We start from the raw sequence: 22,362 nt of genomic DNA on the forward strand, positions 1-22,362 counted from the left end.
CTTCTGATATCCGTGGTTTCAGATGAAAAATCTTGTGTCATTATCCCTTCCTTCCCTCACCCTAAATAAAAATAAAAAAGAAAACAGATAATGCACTAATTCCTACACATCCTGCAATAACCAAATCAATTGTTTCTTCTTTTTACATCTTTGTATATTCTTTAAGGACCTTATTTTTAGTTCCAAATGATTTTTTAATATGTAGTATTTTTGCTTATCCCTGCTAGTCTCTGAATTTCATGAAGACATTAACTCTATATAATGCAATTTTATACCTCAACATCTAGGACAGTGTATTATAAGTAGTAGATATTGGTTACTTACCAAATTAAGTAAAATTATTCTACAGTCTCTTCTCTCTGAGTGAAACATTAATTTGTTTTTAAGAGGCTTAATTTCATTTTTAGGCGCAACATCTGTCCACATAAACACATTTCTTAAATTTCATTGGAATAAATAATCAGTTTTGAAATACAAATGTTCTCTCTTCACACTCCTTTAAGGAACATGAAGTAAATAGCACAACTATATTTCTTTGCTATAAAATGAAGAATGCTGTTCTTGAAATTAGTAGCACCGTGAATTGCAATTTACATTCAGAAATTATGAACAAAACTATTTTATTTTTTTAAAAGACATTGTTTTCCCCAGAAAAACACAGATCCATGCTTTACTCTGTTTCATTCAAATATATGGCTGTAAATCAGGCATCAAGTGGAATGCGTGAAAACTTGGCGTGTAGAAGCACTTTTGCATAACCAAAAACTGAGATCAATGAAGCTAATCTGAAATCCCATTGACAAATCTGTTGTGCATTTAATAACTTTTTTCACCTAGAGAAGCAAAAATAAATCATAGGATTTATTATATGCTACAGAATGATACACACCTAAGTGTTGAATAAAACCTCCAGAGAGCCATCAGTTTATTTAAAGAGAACCTGGAAATGCAAGAGAGATCCCTCTTTCAAAGGAAGTTCTTAATATATGGTTCCTGCCAGTGTGCTGGGTTTGTTAACAAGTTTCTGTACCAATACACAAGGCTACAAGCTTTTCTTAGGACACTGCCTACAATGTTTGTTCAAGAACGTCTATTTTGAAGCAGCATACCACACTTTTTAAGCCTTCTTTTCTACACACACACACACACACACACACACACACATGCACAAACATAGACACACACAATCCTCTTTGTTTTAAAATTATGTTAACAATAAAAGTTTGTATTACATTCACAGTATGAGCCTCTTTATTCCAAAATTTTTAGAAATCTGGAACATTAATTATGCAGCATTTCAATACAGGGCCTGTAATTCTGGGTGTGTGACAAATTCATTCACTTCATTGACCATCAGAGAGGGTTTTGAATGAATTTGTGTCAATATTTCTTTCTTTGGGAATTGAAGTTTGTGATTATGAATGTCAACTCCTAATATTTTCTTAAAGTCACTCAAAACCACTTTATTGAGTACACATCCTACATTATTAACTAGAGCAGTAGATCCCAGACCTGGAAACACATTGGAATTCTATGAGGAACTTTTTGAAAATGAACTCACTTTGAAACCACTGAATCAAAAACTCAGGGTGAAGGAAAGAATAAAATCAGGATTCTACCAGCCCTGCAAGTTTGGGAACCAGTGCACCAAGCACTCTGTCAAATCTATTAGAGGCTATGAAGTTGTATGAGTTAAAATTCTTCAAGTTAAAGGAAAACCTAATTCAAACTGAATTTCAAGTGAATGGAAACAATGGTTTAAAGCTGGCTCTTAAACTTGGAAGCCATAATAAATGGTTATTTTTTAGCCATTGAATTTTGAGGTGGCTTCTAAGGAGCATCACTTGTGGCAAGAGATAATTGGTGCAACTATAGTCAGAATCGCTGCATGAAGCTGAGCCCTGCACAATCATAAGTGAAGGCTGAACCTGTGGCTGGGGCAACCTGTGGCTGGCGCAATGTCATGGGCCAATTGGCTTAAGTCCATTTACTTGAAGTAAATACTGTGTTGATGAGGATAGTAATACTAGAACCAGTCGGGGACTTTCTCTGGAGCTGGGATGCTGCACAATGGGAGAGGGCAGGATGGGTTTAGGAAAGACTTTGGGTGATTCAAAAGGAGTGAAAAGCATGAAACTATCAATCCAGTTGCAAGGCTATACTAACATATATGGAATAAAATCTTACAATAATAGCATAAGAAACTAGATTGTGGTGAAATTGCACAATGTAGACTATTAATATAGTAGAAATTCAAAGATAAAGGAATAAATGAGAACTGGAGACATCAACACAGGTTTCACTGGGAAGGTAGAGTTATAATTATACTTTGAAAGATGGGGTAGGTGTGATAAAGTAGGAAGAGAAATTCTTAGTGATCTCTTTAGGACAAAGGCCAAAAGCTCTTTAACACTATGAATGGAAGATTGTTTCTGTATTTGAGGTCATTGCATGCAGAAAGATTATTTAGGGTTACTACAATTTTTAAATTAATATTCAATGTATTAAAGCTATAAATTCAAAGGCTTAGTTTTTATAAAGCATTTAGATTTAATTTACAAATGTGATTCTATTTATAAATTCAGTAACTTAAGTATGAGTTTTAAGAGAGATATTACAGCTTAGTTAATTAAATTTTGTTAAATATTTTAAACAGCATTTATACACTTAATATATTTGATTTTCTTTTATATGCAATTCAACTATCTGAATACCAAACGAAACTGCCCCAAGAACTGAACTGATTCCTATAAACCTAATAAATTAGAGATATAAATACAGTAAATCTTAAATGATCTTACATATTCTAATATTATTTGCAAAACCTTGAAGAATTATTTTAACTTAAAATTATAAGCTTAAGACAATTATTCAAGTATATATTTTAAACTAGAATCATAAGATTTGTCTGGTAGATCAGTGCAATTGTTTGAATATGTTCCCCAAATTCATGTGTTGAAAACTAAATTGCAACTGCAACAAAGTAGAGAGGTGGGGTCTTTAAGTGGTGATTAGGTCATGAGGGCAGAACTCTCATGAATGGGTTAATGCCATTATTGAGGGAGTGGTTAAGTTATCTTGGAAATCAGCTCCTGAAAAATGATGAGTTAGGCCCTCTCTTTCCCTCTCATTCATGTGGTGCCTTCTGCCATATATGACTCAAGAAGGACCTCACCAAATGTAGCCCCTTGATTTTGGACTTCTCAGCCTCTGGAATCATGAACCAAATAAATTTTTTTTCATGATAAATTACCCAGTCTGTGTTATTCTGTTTTACCAGCACAACACAGACTAAGACAATCAACAATCATTAACTAGAGGTAGTATTTCTGCCTCCCTGGGGGTTGGGGGAGCTTTTGATGTGTGAGCAGGTACTTTGGTTGTCACAATGCCCACGGACTACTATAGGCATTTAGAGGGTGGTGATTAAGAATGTTAACAGTCCTGCACTATATGAGAGCCAAAAGCATGCCCCTTGAGTATATTAGATAATGTTGTAGTTTTGATTCTTCCAGAAGCTGACCCTGACATGATTCAAAAGTAAGTAATCTATGTGGGAATAAAGGAAACACTGATTGGTAAATGAGAAGCAAGACAGGAAAGGAAAAAGATCAATAAAGTGTGCTTTACCAAGCAAGTTACCACTGAGGGCAATAAGGACATAATTCAACTGAGGAAGCTTTAAGAGTAAATGTAAATTTATGTCAATGTCTGAGTTATCTTGCCATAGTTGTGAGAAAACCAGGGTAGTGATGCACCAATTTCCATCAGTAATTGACTGAGGGCTGCTTCAGTGGGTAAGTCTCCTGCACTTCAGCCAAAGCAAAGAGGATCCTTGCAGCCAGAGAAATTATCTAAGGCCAGAAAAAAAATAAATGTTTTCTACTTTCAGGGGGTGTTGCAAGCACACGGAACAGACATCAAATAACTTTAATTTGGGGATTTAATCAATTGACTCCTTAATTCCCCTTGAGTATAGGTATGAAAATCCAAAGGAGGCTGGTAATTTCAGCTTTGAGGCTTCAGAGAATCTGATCAGCAAGAATTTGATCCTCCTTTGCTTTCTGGAGGTAAACTATGGTTGCTTTGAACTACCGAATCCTAGAAAATTGGACAAAATGAGAATAGAAAGGCAATGTTGGTTTCAGTCTTCAAGAATTCACTTCAACTCATTGGTAGCTGTCTTGTTGTGTTTGCTGGTGGATGGTGAGAGATTTCACACTCCTCATTCTCAAACAGTGCTTTGAAAAGACTCTAAGATTTGAGTCCCATGGGAAAGTCTATCAAAGGAAAAATGGAACTGAGTTGAAATTAAAAATGTTAAGCAATGTTTCCTAATGACTGTGCCCATGAAAGTATTTCATGGAGGTACATGAATAGTCTGAAATTATGTGTCAACTTTTGTGCATGTGTATATCTTCCTGGAGAGAGAATCCACAGCTTTCATTAGTTTCTCTAATGAGATATTGTCCTTCATAGGAAAAGAATAAGCATTTATTTAATATGAGAAAACCAGTAGTAGAGGAGGAGAGAGGAGGAAGGTAGAGAAAATAACCAAGATTCATAAATATCAAGTATTAATTGAATCATAAAGCCTCATAAGAGCACTGGTTTGATGACGAAGAGCTAAGACTTTGAAAGATTAGATTTTCATATTCAAGGACACAATGGGCAAGTGGTGCTGCTGACAGTCCAACTCCAATGCTCTTCTAACTCTAAAGCTTGTGCCATCTCTATCATGCATGCTGTTGTATCCAGAGGGTTCTGGAGTGAGGCCTTTGAACGTGTAATTACTTTTAATAGTCAGGAGAGAGAAGGAGCCCAATTTTACCTAAATTAAAATGATACAGGTGAAATTTGAAATGCAGACTGTTTTAATATGGCTATACCCTCTACAATCCACAAATGTCAGCCTCATGGCTTCAGTGACTACCGAGACTGTACCTGGAATGATGGATACTGACATTAAGTTTCTTCATTGCCATGGAGAAAGAAGAAATGAAAGCTATAACCCATCCCTGGGCAATTAAACTAAACTCACTAGAATTACCCTGAAATTATCAACATATGGTAGTTTTTAAAATTTAAATTGAAGTTCATCTCAGTAGGGTAAGAAGTTTTAAAGTTCCAAATTGTTATATAGTAAGCTTAGAAATCTTACCTCCTCACAATCTTATTTTTTCCTTCACGATTCCCCTAATATTTTACCAGAGGGATATTAGAGACCTCCTCATTGCTAAATCTAATAACTCATGTTTCAAATATTTTAACTATTATTTTCTATACAGAAATATTACATTTTTATTGTAATCAATTTAGAAAACACAGATAAAGAAAATAAAAACCATACAGGCCACACAAATAATGCCAAATCCTGCCTTATTAACACATAAACTGTGAGCCATTTGGTACCCAGAATACTTTATGTTGAGATAGTAGAGAAAGATACGATTTTTAAACAAATATTATAGAGACTAAAATATGCATATATCCAGGGAGTTCATAGGGTCCCCACCCCCACCATGTTGTCTCATGGAGATAATGCACAAAGAGGCAGAATAGGAGATACCAGAAATGAGATTGGTTTCCGTCAAGGAAGGGCAGAGAAGAAGAGGTAGAAAAAAATTGAGTCCTGGAAGGCAGAAAAGGGAGACTAGCATAGGATGAATCATGGGGCAACTTTTCCAGGGTCTTGTAACTGAGACTAAAAATTAAAGAGTCTGTTTATACTTTCTTTCATTTCTTGTACCTTCAACAAATTTGAGTCTACTCTGCACCGTGCAAGGTCCCAGGGCAACAGAGATGGGAAAGACCTGCCCTCAGGATGCTGATAGCCTAATGAGAAACCTACATGCACGTCAACAGGCAATTCCAAAGTAGTGTGATATGTCCCTTGATAAGGGTAAGCATGGGATACCAGAGGGCAGAAGCACCCATTCTAGATTGGGTCCTGGGAGAGGTTAAGCTCAGAGGAAACTTTCTAAAGGTGCTCACAGGTAGCCAGGAACAGCAGGACAAATAGAAGTTAGTCAGACAAGGGGCACCAGGAAGACTTGTCAGTGGAAGGGGTTCTATTAAAAACAGCATGGTCTTACAAAAATGGCAAGTCAGTGGGCTCGTATTTATACAAGATGCAGGAGCCTAAAGGAGACAGAAGCTTGGTAATATTTTCCTGCCCTCTTCACACAAACATACACATATAGTGTGAATATATATTACATATGGATGTCCAGATAGCTATTCTCAATAACATACATTTAGTTCATCATAAACATATTGAAATATAATTACGACAAAAAGAAGCAAAGAGTAAAATTTAAAGCCAGGCAGATTTCAGGAGGCACACAAAAAAGAACTCTATTACTGCATTCTTGCATTACTATAAAGAAATGGCTGAGACTGGGTAATTTATAAATAAAATGGGTTTAATCGGCTTACAGTTTTGCAGGCTGTACAGAAAGCATGATGCTGGCATCCGATTCATTTATGGGGAAGCCTCAAGAAGCTTATAATCATGGTGAAAGATGAAGGGAGAGTAGGCATGTAACATTGTCAGAGCAGAAGCAAGACAGAGAAGCAGGAGGTGCCACACACTTTTAAATGACCGAATCTTGCAGGAACTCACTCACTATGGTGAGGACAGTACCAAAAGGATGGAACTAACCCAGTCCAATCACCTCCCACCAGGTCACACCTCCAATATCAGGGATGACATTTGAACATGAGGTTTGGACAGGGAAAATATCCAAACTATATCAAGCACAATTCTACTAGGATAGTTATCAACAAACAAAAAAAAAAATCAAAGAAAGGAAGAAAAGTGGGAAGGAGGAAGGGGAGAGAGGAACAGAAAGAGGGGAGAAGATGTACATCTTGAAAAAGCAAAGGGTTCTCAATCACTGGATGTATTTTAATGCAGGAAATTATTGCACTAGGCAACATTTACACTATGTAATGTTAAACATATCTTCCTTCCCAGCATTCTACGATTTTATGATTTAGGGTCAAATTAATGACAATAATATTTCTGGGATGTGGGATCTTTATTTTACAATTAAAAAATACTATAAAATTATTTCAAAGCCTTTTCTTGCCTCCTAATTAAATATTTAAGATTACAATAAGTACAGAAAGATATATTAAAATATGCTACATTAAGAAACTCAAGTGATTACTCATTTTATGTTAATTATTATCCTTCATTTATTATTTCTGATGCAGTGCCTTGCACGGAGTAGGTTTTCAATAAATCTATTGACTTTTGATTTCTTCACAACAGGCTTTCTTACGTAAAAAGTACCCACATTCATTTTGGTAACTATTTTAAATGGATCCCTATTTGACAAAACACGTACCCAACAAAAAAATCACCATAAACAAAGGAAGAATGAAAGTTACAAATTGGAAAAACAAAAGTTTGTCCAAATTACAAAGAAATAGGATTGATATTCAGAATACTTCAAAATCTTATATAGATTGATGTTTAAAAATAGAAAGGCTGAGCAAAGAATATAAACAGAAATGCAAAAAAAAATCACAAGAAGAACCTCATTTTCACTAGTAATCGTGGAAAAACAAACAAAAATAATGAGATGGTAGATTTTTGGCCAACAGACTAGCAGGATCTTAAACATTCACATGAAAGAATTATATTATGTATACTGCAGCTTTTTGGAGACATTTTTGACAATATGTGTTAAATTGTTTGAATATGCTTTACTCAGATGCAGTCATCATTTCACCTGTTAGATTTTCTCCTCTAGAATTAATTGCATTTGTGCGCAAAGAGGATTTTCATTATAATTATTTAAAAAGACAAGAAATAATATGAATATCCTGCCATAGGTATAATGGTTAAATATATTATGGTACATTCATAAGACAGATGATATGCAGATATTAAAAATATAGTTTTATCATTTTTAAAAGAATATATTTACATATAATTAATATAAAAGAAGCAAAAGCATTCACATTGAAATTGCGATTTGTTTCTTCAGGGGCTGAAACAGAGATAGGAAAACCCAGGGTAGGTCAAAAGAGAAATGTTTATTTGTATTATGTGATTCATTTTATCTTACATGGAAACCATGTCTTATGTGTGAAGTTAATCAATGTTTTAAATAAAAGAAAGGAAAAAAAGACTATGTTGTATCACCTCCTACAATTTTGGATGAAGGGAATAGATATATCACTTAATTTAAACTCCGAAATTTAAGTATGTAGGACTTAGGCCCCAAAATTTGAAATTAAAAAAGGACATGCTCCTTGTGTCCTGTTGACTCAATTCTGCTGATTCAAATCCAGTGTTCTTCCATGCCCCTCAAATGCACTGAAAGTATTCTTTAATTTTAAGCACAATATCAGTAATTTTTGTGATTTAGATGACGAGGATCCTGAGGGTAATAAGTCTTCAATAAGTATAAACAGATGGGTACATCCCCACTATTGGGAGCAGAATTGTAGAAATTAATTATAACCACATTGCTTCCCCTAGATTAATCGTAATGAGCTAGTTGTGATGCTTCTACATGTACTGCATGATAGTAGTCAATTGAAGAGTTTATGGTCTTAATTATTTATTATTAAAGGGGTCATTTTGAGGTACAGAGTAACATTCAATTAGAAAAAAAAAAAATAGACTACATGCATTTGTTTAAACCAGAATTTACAAGGCAGAATGGTTGCAGACCCAACAAACATTCACAAGATTACCTCAAGAACTGGAATTTAGTGATGATTCTACCAGTGATAATATAAGACAATGTGAATTTTTTATTTTTAATTTTTGGGGTACATAGTAGGTGTATATATTTATAGGGCACATGAGATGTTTTGATACAGACATGCAATGTGAAATAAGCACATCATGGAGAATGAGGTATCCATCTCCTCAAGTATTTATCCTTTGAATTACAAATAATCTAATTACACTCTTTGGGTTCTTTTAAAATGTACAATTAAGTCATGATTGATTGGAGACACCATGAATTTGTGAATGTGGATATTTGCTGTAAGCTTCTAAATAGTTCAATTAAGGAAAAAATCAAATCTGTCTGCAGATAATTCAACATTGCAATGTTGGGTGGGATCAACTGCTTTACCCCTATATCATTTCAGCGGAGAGGTTTTCTGCTGTTCACATTTACTAAAAGAGACCTGAACCTTTGATGTTCAACGTAAGGATCAAGTAACAACCAGGGACCACTTCAGTGCAGGAGGGAAAAAACAGCATTTGGCTCTAGGTCTAAATTCTACTCCATTGTTCATTTACCAAAACCAAAATTATAATAAAAACAAGATTATGGACTTTATATAGGCCTATAAAATAACTCTGGAAAACTGCGGATCCGGAAAAAAATCAAAAACTTCAGTATCAACTGTAAAACTTTCTAAAAATTAAACAATATAATAAAGAACAGAGGTAGAATTTGGCTCTGAATTGAGTTGCCCACCTGCAAGTTATTTTTAGGCGTCCCCAAGATGGAAAGGAAAACATTAAAAAAAAACTTTCCACAAGTCCCCCTCACAAGTGCTCTGTGGTTGAATCTTCACTCTGAATCCAAACCAAGCCTCGGGGCAGCTATGCAAGGACTTTGAATAAACTAAGGTTAGAGGAAAACAAACAAAAGAAGATAAAAGGAAAGTCAAACTTGTTCATGTGTAGAAAGAAAGAAAGCGATTTTAGCTAATTATTTTAAAGGTTTTTTTTTATTTTCTCCTTATTCATGCTCGAAGATAATTATTATGCTCACTGACAAACAGGCCATGAGACAGGTTACTTGAGGGAAAGCTTTCTCTCTCTTCATGGCTTCCAGAAAGTACCCAGATTGGGCAATAGAGATTTATTTTTCAAATTGGGTGGAAGAAAGAGAAGAAAAAAAAAAGAACCCCGTGATGAGAAATGTCCTTTGTCTCTTCTAATATACTTTCTTTACAAACCCTAACTGTGGTATTAATGAAATGGCAATGAGATCAAAAAGAGAGTGCCCACTTATAATGATTCTTCTATTGGGAGGATGACACATCCTAAAATTGTCCAACAACAACAAAATATAGCCCAAAAACCATTATTAGTGGACCTGATTTCTTTCCCAGGAAATTCTAAAAACTGCATTTCATATTACAATAGGCTAACAATTCAACATATACCCCCTTCCAAGACTAATTTTTGGGGTAAATGGAGTATATTCAGAAAGGTCCGGGTTAGGTTTAGGTACAATGTAGAAGCTTCAGGTTAATTAACAATGTGAGGAAACTGTGCACCTAGGAGTTTTCTCTGCAATCCTCCCCAGTCTGGCTTCTGTCACCACCACCCCCATGGAACCATTCTTGGAAGGTCACCAGCATCCCTTTGCCAAATGTTGTGGACACTTGTCAGCTCATCTCACGCAGCCTCTCAGCTGGCTGCCCCTGCCTTGATGTGGTCACACTCTGATCCTTTTCCTCCTCCACTTCTGGCCGCTGCTTTTCTGTCTCTGTGTTGTGTCATCTGCTTCTACATCTTGCCTTCCGTCTACAGGCATGCAGGAGGCTTCAGTCCGCAGCCTCTTTGCTTCCTGGTCTTCACTCTCTTCCATTTAATCACAACTCTCAAAGCTTTTAATACCAGCTCAAGCCTCTGCCTCACTTAAAAATCTGCCCTGAGCTTCATCCTCTTATATCCCAGTATCTGATTTCTCTAACAAAATAATGAATAATCATTAAAAACTTCATATGGTTCAGAAAATAACTCTATTTTTTCTCTCAAAACCTGTTCCTTTCCTTCTCTTCTACTTTATTAATTAACAATACAATAAAGACTTAAAAAGTCATTCTTAAATCCTCCTTTTTTCTGAGCCCTGACAGTCAATCCATAATAAATCATTTATGTCTGTCTCTGCAAACATACCTCAAATGCGTTCTCTTCTCTCCCATCTGCACCGCTACTCACTTGGCCTCAGGTCCTCTTCACCTTCACCTGGAGTGTAGCAATTGCTTCCTAACTGCCCCCTCAGACCCCACTTCTGGAAATGCCCACCTTTAATCTGGTTTGCACACAGCAGGTAGAGTAATTGTTTTAAAAGTGTAAATCGTGTCTTGCAATTGAACATGAGCAAATAAAGTTTCTCCTTTGGTTAACATTTTTAATGGTTTTCTCCTGTAGCAAATCCAAAGTTCTCAACAGGATCTCAAAGGCCCAACCTTATTTTCCCTCTCCAATTCACATACTACCTACCCATTATGCTTATAACCCTTTCTTTTCCTCAATAAAATCAAGCTCTTTACTTCCCCAGGGCCTTTGAACTTGCCAGCCCCTGGCTCCTCACTCATATTCAGAATACTGGCTCCTTCTCATCTTCAGGACTTAACTTTCCCCATCACTGTCCACAGTTTGTCTCCTGTATTAGATAGTTTATTTCCTGCAGAACCCTTATCACTGAAATAAACTTGGTTTTGTTGTTATTGTTGTTGTTTCTGTATTGCCTGTGTCCCTTACTGCTGATGAACAATCACCGCTGCTGTCAACCAGTGTCTAGCACTGTCACTGGTATCCTGTAGGCATTAAATATAGAAAGGTGAATGAATGATTGATTGAGTGAATAAATGAGTGTTGACAGCAGAAAGGGAAGGAGTAAAATACCACCTGCACAGTGGAACCCATAGTCCACTGGTTGAGGTAGAAGTGAACAATTATAACAGTAGTATAGGTGAAAGGAAAAATAAGAACAAGATGAGATGGGAACGCAGACAGGCTGTAACTTACCATTTTGGCAGGCAATGATTAAAGGTGATGTTTCTGAACCATTGTTTCCAGGGATGCTTATGGCACAAAGGTTTGCCTTCATGCCTGTGTTTACTGCACATAGTGCTTCTTCTTCTTTCTTTTTTTTTCATTTACCTGAGTAATTGTAAAAGGGCTTCAAGCCACATTTCCTAAGACACTTCTACAAACATTCTTAAGTCTGGCATCATACAGTGAGGTTACAGAAATGAGAACTGTGGCAAGCCCTGGAATATCACTGTGGAAGAGCAGTAACATTTATGGAAATGAATTGATAACATTCATTAAGGCTATTTTATTTTTTGAGCACAAAAATAGTTTTGATGAGATAGGATAAGTGAGAGGCTTAGAAGGAATGACTCTGTGGCAAGAAATAAGCATTCAGCAAATACCAGGAACTTTCTCTCAAATGCACTGCTACCATCACTGCCTAGCAAATCCCTACTGATCCTTTAAGAACCAGTTCAAATGTCTTCCTCTCTACGAAGCGTTTGCATCTGAGCAATCGCTTCTTCTACTGGGTCCCTATGGACTTCTATCATGCCACTCACTACAATGGATGGTGATATGTAGTTGACACATTGTATTAGTTAGCTCAGGCTTCCAGAACAATATACCATAAACTAAGTGCCTTAAACAACAGATTATTTTTTCATAATTCTGGATCCTGGGAAGTTCAAGATCAAGTGTCGGCCAATTTTCTTTTTGATGAGAACTCTCTTCCTGTCTTATAGGTGGCTGTCATGCCACTGTGTCCTCGCATGGTGGAGAGAAAGAGATCTGAGGTCTGCTCCTCTTCTTCTAAGGATACCAGTTCTATTGAAGTAGAACACCCCGCTTATGACCTGTTAACCTTATTCCCTCCTCACAGAACCTATCTCCATATATAGTCACCTTGGGGATTAGACCTTCAACATACCAATTTGTGAAAGGACACATTTAGTAATAACACATGTCTATTTAATAGGATCAAGTCCTGGCCATGTTTTAATCCTAGCACTTGCCACTGTACCTAGAACAGATTAAGTTCTCAAAAGACAAATTTTCAATGAATGAATGAATGAGTGAATGTATGAATGAAGAAATCCTAGATAAAGTTGATACTATTTTGGAATATAATTTGATTTTTATTTTGTTGTACAGTTATGCCATTTGATTATTTTTGATTTATCAGAATCAGCAGCTTGCAGTGGAGAATACCAGTAACGTAAAGTTCCAAGATTTAACAAAATGAGGCTGGCTGTGTGACACCTAACTAATTTATTCCGTTATTTTAGTCATTAGATTAAAGACAAGCTACTATATTTCAATACTCTAAGTAGCTTGAATTTCATGTGTTGTAAAATTAAATGCATTTCTTAGGATGGAAGAATTAGAAAGAACATTTTAAACATTAGAAAATCAACTGCTTCTCTTATATCTCATTTTACACTCAGCCTTGACCATGATATTTGATTTAGAGCCAATAAATATTGAAAACTCTATTTCAGAGAAATAGAGTTCAAGAGCTCTAACTTTCTTACTTGATGTTCTCAATAACTATTATCTTATTGCCTTAAGTTGCTCTCTTGAACACTCTGATAATTAAAAGAAATGAAAAATAATGCCCAATTTTGTGGTATTGCCCCATGAATTAACCCATTGTATTCATAAACTCAAACCTCAGTAAATTTCCATTTGCTAAATATAAGAAGAAAGCATCAAAAGTATACACAAATGCTATTGCAAGAAAGAAAGGAAAAAAAAGAGTCAATCTGTAGGCTTACCCAAGGAAAAAGGAAAATATTTATATTTCTTTCAACTATATATATAGTATCATGGAAAATACCTTTTCTAAATTAGAAATTACATAAACCTGTTCACCTTCCATCTTAGGAAAAAGTATTTACATGAAATCAGATATGGATAAAATATTAAATATACATTTAAAATAGATATATCAATTTTCTCTCATTCTGACCATTGTAATTTCATACCCATGCTTTTTGTAACACCGCCACCCCATAGGCATTCTTCATCCCCAACACTCTGCTCTACTTTTTTTATTTTTTCCTCCAGCACTTACTGCCTTCTCACTAGGTAGCTGACTATGGGAATATAGTATGCTATGTAGTTGATTTCTTTATTATATTTATTTTTTAGTTTATGATTTGCTTATTGTAAAAATCCATGCTGTACTAGGACATGGGTTTTTGTTTTGTTTGCTGATGATTTCAAGCTCCTAGAACACTGCCTGGCACAGAGCAGGCACTGAATAAATATTCACTGAATTTTTAAAGTATTTAAAGTGGTTATTATTTTTAAACGATGAGTATCTCCTTAGTCATTCTTGATTTCATCATGCACAAATTAAATCCACTGTAATTTTGTCAACATTTATAAATAGATGCCTATTTAATGTTTACAAATTCCCTAGTTTCAAATGTTAACATTTTTTGTTTAAGTATGATCTAAGGGAGAAATAAGGTAATTAAACAAGCAAACCAGAAAGTAACTGACAACTTACTTTCAAAAATATTCTGATGATCTAAGCTATGTACATTTTAATTAGTGATTTCTCCCCTATTACTTTATTTACCTTTGTGTGTTCTACTTTTATATCTATTCATTTACTAGTGTATTTTCAATTAATTATTACTCTATTGGCTTCATTCATTTAGCTCACATCAACCTATACATTTCTTAGTTGCAGGATTTTCTACAGAATACAAGCAAAGCATCATTTGATCAGACAGTATCAAAGCCCAGCAAAAGCAAATTTGAATAGTCTGTATTTTCTATGTCATTTTCTTCCTATCCATTGCCTTTCAGCAATTCTAACGTCAGCTCTGCCCTGTGCTCCATCTTCACACATCTTCATTCTGTCACTCAGCTGTCTTCTCAATTCTTAGCACTCTCTGAAGACAATTCACACTGCTAAGTTGTGATACTTACAGGAGGTTCTTCATTGCTCAAAGAGTTTCCAAAACCTTGAATGTGTATCTGTTTATGGTAACATGATTCTTCAGAGGATTGATGCTTCAGTCAGAGAATGAGACTTCTCTTGGATTTCATGGATGTAATGAAAATGGCATTGGGGCAGAAGTCCTGAGTGTAAGACCTGGCTTTAATACTTACCAGATACATGGCTTGGGTTAGATGCTCTTTAATAGCAATAGCCATGTCTACTCTCACAAGTAGTTATAAGATGCAATGCTCCTGAGAAAAGCTGTGCAAACTGTAAGCTGCCATACCAGGGTGTTCCAAATTCTCTTCTAAAATACATTAGGAGTTCCTTAATATGTTAATAAATGTTCTATAAAATATGGCCAAATAAACTAGAATGGGCATCTGAGCCTTTAATTTGCTAATGTATGTAATGAATCTCTAAAAGGAAAATGTAGTGTGCTTTACTTTCTCAATTGTATTTTCTTAAATATAAAAGCCTTTCTCAAGCTTTATCAGTTCTTCTGCCCTGCAGAATAAAATATCCATTAAGTGCTGGGCCATAGAAGTGTTGATTATTTTGATACTATATAAGTAACTAATTAAATATTCAAGGCTGTTTAAAAGGCTGATCTATAGAAAACTGAAAGTTATTCGTTATGTATAGCTTTCTTTCTTTAAATACAACTTCCAATTTTGAAATTTTTGAGTATTCTTTATCAAAATATATTTATTCTATAATTCCTTTATAATAGCAATTAAAAGGATAAGATACTTATCTAACTTTAACAACAGAACTGCAAGAATGTTGCAGTGGAAATGATGAAATATGGTTGAGGGAAATTAAAGAAGATCTAAATAATCAGAGAAGAATTTCACATTTATGTATTGGAAGATTCAGTCTCTTACACATGGCAATTATTTGCAACTGATCAATAGATTCAACACCAACCCTATCAAAATTCCAGGAGGCCTTTTCACAGAAAGTGAGAATTGGTCCTAAAATTTATATGGGACTGGTGATGTTTAATTTTATGTGTCAACATGACTGGGCTAAGGGATGCCCAGATAGCTGGTAAAATATTATTTCTGGGTATGCCTATGAGTATGTTCCTGGAAGTGATTTATTATTTGAATCAGTAGATTGAGTAAATAGGATCTGCCCTCACCAATGTGGATAGACATTATCTAATCTGTTGGGAGTTAAATACAGCAAAATGGCAGGAACAAGTGAATCCTCTCTGTTTTCTTGAGTTGGAACATCCAAATTTTCCTGCTCTCAGAAATTACAGCTCTTGGTTCTCAAGCCTTCCAATTCTGGGACTTACAGCAGTTCGCCCCTCTTCCACTCCCATTTCTCAGTCCTTCAAATTTGGGCTGAATTACACAACCAGCTTTCCCAGTTTTCCAGCTTGCAGATGGTATATTATAGGACTTCTCAGCCTCTATTATCTTGTGAGCCAATCCTTAGAATAAATCTTCTCTTACATAGTTACATATATCTTACTGATTCTGTTTCCTTGAAGAACCTTGCCTAACATGAGATTGCAAAAAACCTAAAACAGCCAAAATAATTTTGAAAAAATAGAATGGAGCTGAGAGACTCTAACTTTACAATTTCAAAAGTATTGGAAAGCTACCGTAATCATGACAGTTTGATACCAGGATAAGAGTAAATATGCAGGTCAACTGAACAGGATTAAGACTTCAGAAATAAAGCCTTAAATTTATAGTTAATTTACTTTTGACAAAGGTGTCAAGGAAAAGGATAGATATTCTAGAGATGGTACTATGATAATTGTTCATCCATGATAATATGAACTTAGATTTTTACCTTTCACTAAGTAAAAATTAACTTAAAGATTATTATAATCTTACAAAAAGAGTTAGTTATGACAGTAAAACTTTTGGTAAATACCATAGGATGAAATCTTCTGAAATTTGGGTTAGGCAATGAAGTGTTAGCTATGACACCAAAGCAAAGTTAATGTAAGAAAGAAAAGGTGATAAAGTAGAGTTCATCAAAATTCAATACATCTGTACTTCAAAAGACATCATTAAGAAAATGAAAAAAAAAGTAACACTAGAATATCATATTTTGTAAAACACATATCTGATAAGGGCTTGTATCATGAATATACAGAGATTGCTTATAGGTCAATAATAAGAAAATGAGCACCTAAATAAAATAGGCGAAATATTTGAATGAACATTTTAATAAAGAAGATATAGAAATGGCTAACAAGCAAAGAAAGAAGCTCAACATAATTATTCATTAGGGAAATGTAAATTAATGCCACAATAAAGTACCATTTTAAATCTCTCAGAATGTCTATAATAAAAAAGACAGAAAATAGTAAATAAATTATAGAAATGGGATCCCTCATATATTGTCAACTGTGGCATACACTGGTGTTGCCACTTTGGAAATGCTTTGAGAGTTAAAAATACATTCACCATATGACACAGGCTTTCCACTCTTAGGTGTAAGATTCTCCCCGGGGCCTGAAAGTTTAAAGAGATAAATAAGTCCTCCCTTCTCAGGCCAGTCCCAAGGCGCAAGGCTACTTGCGCCAGCAAGCTAGCAGAAGCAAGAAGAGAGCCAGCCAGAAGACAACTACCCTGAAGATCCAGAAAGAGGCCATTCGGATACAATGTAGCAGTTATGTCATACTAGGACACTTCCTGTTTCCAGGAGACTATAAAACCTTTGCCCCATCCTCCCTTGGGACTGATGCCATTTTAGGCCTTAGCCCACCTACACCCAGGCGCTCGCTAAAACAGCGTGTTGCTCCATACTGCCTTGTGTTGTCTGTTGGCGCACTCTCCGGGTTCAAACCGATACAAGAACCTTACATCTGGTACCAAAACCCAGGAGGGGCTCAGGTCTGCGTCCTCTGTGGACCTACCCCTCCACCCCAGACAGCAGGCCACAGCAGCCAGAAAAAGGAAGCTTCTCAGCCTCCAGTCGCCTCTCTGTGCATGCACATTGGTCATTGATCTCGCCTACTGGTAAATTTCCCCGGGAACCTGGTTAACAGGGGAAAAGCCGCACGGCCTCTCTTGGTTTCTCCAGTCCGAAAATCCAATGTTAGTCCAAAAAGGCTCTGACATGTTCCAGGCACTCGCTGATCATCTGGTCTTAGGGGCATACCTCTAAGCCATTTGATCCCGTTCTGGAAACAAAAAAGGCAATGGTGATAATCACTTCCTTTATCGTCTCCTTCTGTCCATCCAGGACGGTCTCCTTTTTCCCTGTTCTCCCATGCCTACCCTCTGTTATGGGAAACTCCTGGTCCTCCATTCCAAAAAACAGCCCTCTAGGCTGCCTCATAAACAACCTGCAAACCTTAGGCCTCAGGCAACATATCCACTCTAAGTGCCTTGTCGTTTCTTCAATTCAGTCTGGCCACAATACAAATTGGATAATGGGTCCAAATGGCCCACAAATGGAACATTCGACTTTACAGTTTTAACTGACTTAAGCAATTATTACCAACGACTGGAGAAATGGTGAGAAATTCCTTATGTCCAGGCCTTTTTGCACTCAGATCACAACCTGACCTCTGCGATTCTTGCTCACCTGTTCAAATCCTTTTCCTTCATTCTCACCGCCCTGATCGCCTTTCTCCTCCCGACCCTACCTCTTCTATCTGGTTCAATCCAGCTGACTGCTGCCCATCCCTCCCAGCCCCTACCTCTTCCTCTCAACCGTCTTCTTTAACCCCCCAAGCCTCCATGTTGTCTTCTCAGCCACCATCTTCCCAGCTGGCATCACCTCCAAAAGTACCCACTTCTTTTCCTACGCTGTCCTCTCCTCAGGACAAGTCTAGTATTGTCTGTACTCATTCTCCTTCCTCCCCATCCTCTCCTGAAGCCTGTAAACCCATCCCACCACCTTACGCCCCTATCTATCCTCCACTGCCTATCAACTCAACCCCCTCAGCAGGAACCCTCAGCAGGAACTACTTCTGACTTCTTCCTTCTCTCCCACCCACACTCACTTGGGCGCCATATTTGGCCCATGCCCCACCGTTACTTCAGTGCCAGTGCTAGAGTGCCCCCTTCAGGAAGCAGCAGGAGCTGAAGGTATTGTGAGAGTTCATGTTCCCTTCTCCCCCACTGACCTCTCTCCAATTAACAAAAGACTGGGCTCATTTCTACAAGACCCTATCTTATATTGAGTAGTTTCAGTACCTTACCAAGTCTTATGAACTAACCTGGCATGACATCTACGTTATCCTGTCTTCCACCCTCACCCCAGAAGACCAGACAGTATCTGGACCCTAGCTCAGACGCATGCTGATACAATTCATCACTACGCTCCTTCCCAGACTACTGGTGCAGAGCCAGTCCCCAATCAGGACCCCCACATGGATTATCAAGATGGGGCCTCTGGATGCCACCATCGAGACCACATGATTATGTGTCTCCTTGCAGGACTCAAAAACGGTGCCCATAAAGTAGTAAACTATGAAAAACTTTCAAAAATCACCCAAGGTCCTGATGAAAACCCAGCCCTGCTTCTCTTTCATTTAACTGAAGCCATGAGAAAATATACCAGCCTAGATCCAGCCAGCCCAGAAGAAATCACTATCTTAAACCTTTGGTTCATCCCCCAGTCCACTCCCAATATTCGGCACAAGCTTCAGAAGTTTGATGATGGCCCTCAAACCCTACAACGAGACCTTCTTAATTTAGCCTTCAAAGTATTTAACAATTGTGATGAGGAAAGTAAAAGGCAAAAACAGGCAGAGTTTCAAACGCTTGCCTCCACCATCAGGGGCCCTGCAGGCCCACGGGGCTGCAGCTCCTCACAGAAGCCTCCTAACAATCCACCTCCACCTGGTGCCTGTTTCAAGTGTGGCAAGGAAGGCCACTGGACCAGACAATGCCCAAACCCAGGTAAGCCCACCAGGCCATGACACCTCTGCAGAGGACCCCAGTGGAAGTTGGACTGTGAACAGCCCCTGCAAGGACCGCCCTCATCCTTTCCTAAGCCAGCCACAACCTCCTACTCAGATCTCATTGGCCTTACCACTGAAGACTGACAGTGCCCTGGAACGGACACCACGGCAACTACCATTGGTTTATCCGAGCCAAGGGTAACCCTAATGGTGGCAGATAGGCCAGTATGTTTTTAAATTAATACCAGGGCAACCTACTCTGCTTTACCTAACTTTTCAGGAGCCACCCAGTCTTCCCAAGTCTCTGTTGTGGGAATTGATGGACAAGTCTCCAAATCCCGGGGCCCCCCTCCACTTTTCTGCTCCCTGCACACCCTATCCTTCACTCACTCTTTCTTAGATCTGCCCTCATGCCCAACTCCACTCCTAGGCAGAGACATCCTTTCAAAACTCCACACTACTCTCTACTTCCACGTTCCCCATAGTACCCAATGCATCAACCCAGACCGCTCTAGGGCTTCTAAGTTTCTTTTAATCCTCCAACCTCTCACCTTAAAACATGCAACCTTTCCTTGTCCTCCACCCATAGTTAACCCTGCTGTTTAGGATACTTACACACCCTCAGTCACAGAACACCACACCCCCGTCCGCATTACCCTTAAGGAGCCCACCCAGTTCCTATCACAGAAGCAGTATCCCATCACCCAAGCAACTCTCATAGGCCTAAAGCCTATCATTTCTCGCCTCCTCGCCAGTCACCTACTCCGCCCAACAAACCCCTTTTAACACATCAGTTCTACCTGTTAAAAAGCCAGATGGAAGTTAACACTTAGTCCGGGACCTCAGCTCATTAACCAAGCTGTACTCCCGTATGTCCAGTAGTTCCTAACCCATATACTTTACTTTCCACAGTTCCCTCCAATACCACCCATTTTTCTGTTCTAAACCTAAAGGGTGTTTTTTTTCCCCCCATAATTCCTTTACACCCAAAACCTCTTTGCCTTTAAGTGGGAAAACCCCGACACCCACCTTTCATGTCAGCTCACCTGATGTGTACTACTTCAAGGTTTCAGAGACAGCCCCCACCTTTTTGGACAGGCCCTTGCTCATGACCTCTGTACCTTATCCCTAAAACTGTCCACTCCCCTTCAATGTGTTAATGATCTGCTCCTGTGAAGCCCCTCTCAAAGAGACTGCAATGCCCATACTATCTCTCTCTTTTAAACTTCTTGGCAGAACGGGGGTATTGTGTCTTCCCTAAGAAAGCACAAATATGCACCCCCTCAGTCACCTATCTAGGCCTAGCTCTTATCCCGCAAACCCGAGGGCTTACAGCCGACCGCATATCCTTCCTCCAGTCCCTCCCACCTCTGCAAATGAAGCAAGAAATTCTCTTTTCTAGGACTAGTGGGATATTTTAGGCTCTGGGTTCCCTCCTTCGCTCTACTTGCCAAACCGTTATACCAAGCTGCTAAAGGCCCTCTCTATGAGCCTTCAAACCTTGCACAGCCTATTACCCAACCTTTCTGTTTACTCCAGAAGGCTCTCATCTCAGCCCCCATCCTCACTCTCCCAGACCTCACCAAACCTTTCTCCCTCTATACTGATGAACGACGTGGAGTTGCACTAGGCATTCTAACCCAGTCTAAGGGACCCACCCTCTAGGTTATCATCTACCTCTCCAAACAACTTGAAACCACAGTTTGTGGATGGCCTGCCTGCCTCCAAGCACTGGCGGCAGCTGCTGTCCTCAACTTTAAAAGCCTAAAACTATCTCCCCATGCCAACCTAACAGTTTATTCAACCCATAACATCAAAGATATGCTAGCTCACTGCAGTGTACTAAGTCTCATCTCTGCCCCATGGCTCCTCCAACTGTATACTCTATTCATAGAAACCCCCCCAGATCACCCTGCTAACCAGCTCCCATCTAAACCCGGCCATTCTCTTACCTGAAGCTACAACCACCCAAGACCCTACACACTTCTGTGTGAACACTGTTCAAACTTTTTTCATCCTTTTCCAAACCTAACAGACCAAACCCTTCCAGGTGCCTCCTTTATTTAGTTTGTAGATGGCAGCTCCTTCCTACATCAAGGACGCCAACATGCTGGCTATGCTATAGTGTCACCCCCCACCACACACACACTATTGAAGCCAATCCGCTCCCCCTAGGCACCACCTCCCAAAAAGCTGAACTCAGCACCCTCACTCAAGCTGTCACTCTAGCAGCCGGACGACAAATTAACATATTCAGATTCTTGTTATGCGTTCCATATAGTACACTCACACTCGTCTATCTGGAAGGAATGAGGTTTCCTAACTGCAAAGAACACTCCTGTCATAAATGGCTCTCTCATCAGCAAGCTCCTTCAAGCTGCCATACTCCCACAGAAAGTTGCCATCATTCATTGCAGGGGCCACCAAACCCCAGACAATCATATATCAGCTGGGAATGCTTTAGCAGATCAGGTAGCCAAACGAGTAGCCCTACAACCCATGTAAGGCCAGTTTCTGTCCCTGTCCTTGTTCTCTCCTCTTTACTCAGAAGAAGGTTTCCAAGCCCAAAACCTTCAAAAGCAAGGACCATGCTATGTCAAGGAAGGACGCTTCGTTCTTGCTCACTCTCAAAGCCTTCCTCACCTCCAAAGCCTCCACAACTCTTTCCATGTTAGTTACAAACCTCTCTTTGAACTTCTCTGCCCTATTCTCATTTGTCCTTGCCTTTCCAGTCGAGTTCAAAAAATCACCCAGTCCTGCTCTATC

General features: G+C 38.2%; 1 long non-coding RNA gene and 1 pseudogene across 2 annotated transcripts in view; both read left to right on the forward strand.

Moving 5' to 3' along the window:
- The window catches only part of LOC129532984 (uncharacterized), a 472,085-nt gene that overhangs the window by 406,353 nt on the left and 43,370 nt on the right, over positions 1–22,362 (forward strand). The gene's annotated exons all lie outside the window — the stretch shown is intronic.
- Positions 14,780–19,798, forward strand: LOC129532865 (transcription factor NF-E4-like; annotated as a pseudogene).

The sequence above is a fragment of the Gorilla gorilla genome, chromosome 3, assembly GCF_029281585.2.
Source record: "Gorilla gorilla gorilla isolate KB3781 chromosome 3, NHGRI_mGorGor1-v2.1_pri, whole genome shotgun sequence".
Classification (NCBI taxonomy): Eukaryota; Metazoa; Chordata; class Mammalia; order Primates; family Hominidae; genus Gorilla; species Gorilla gorilla.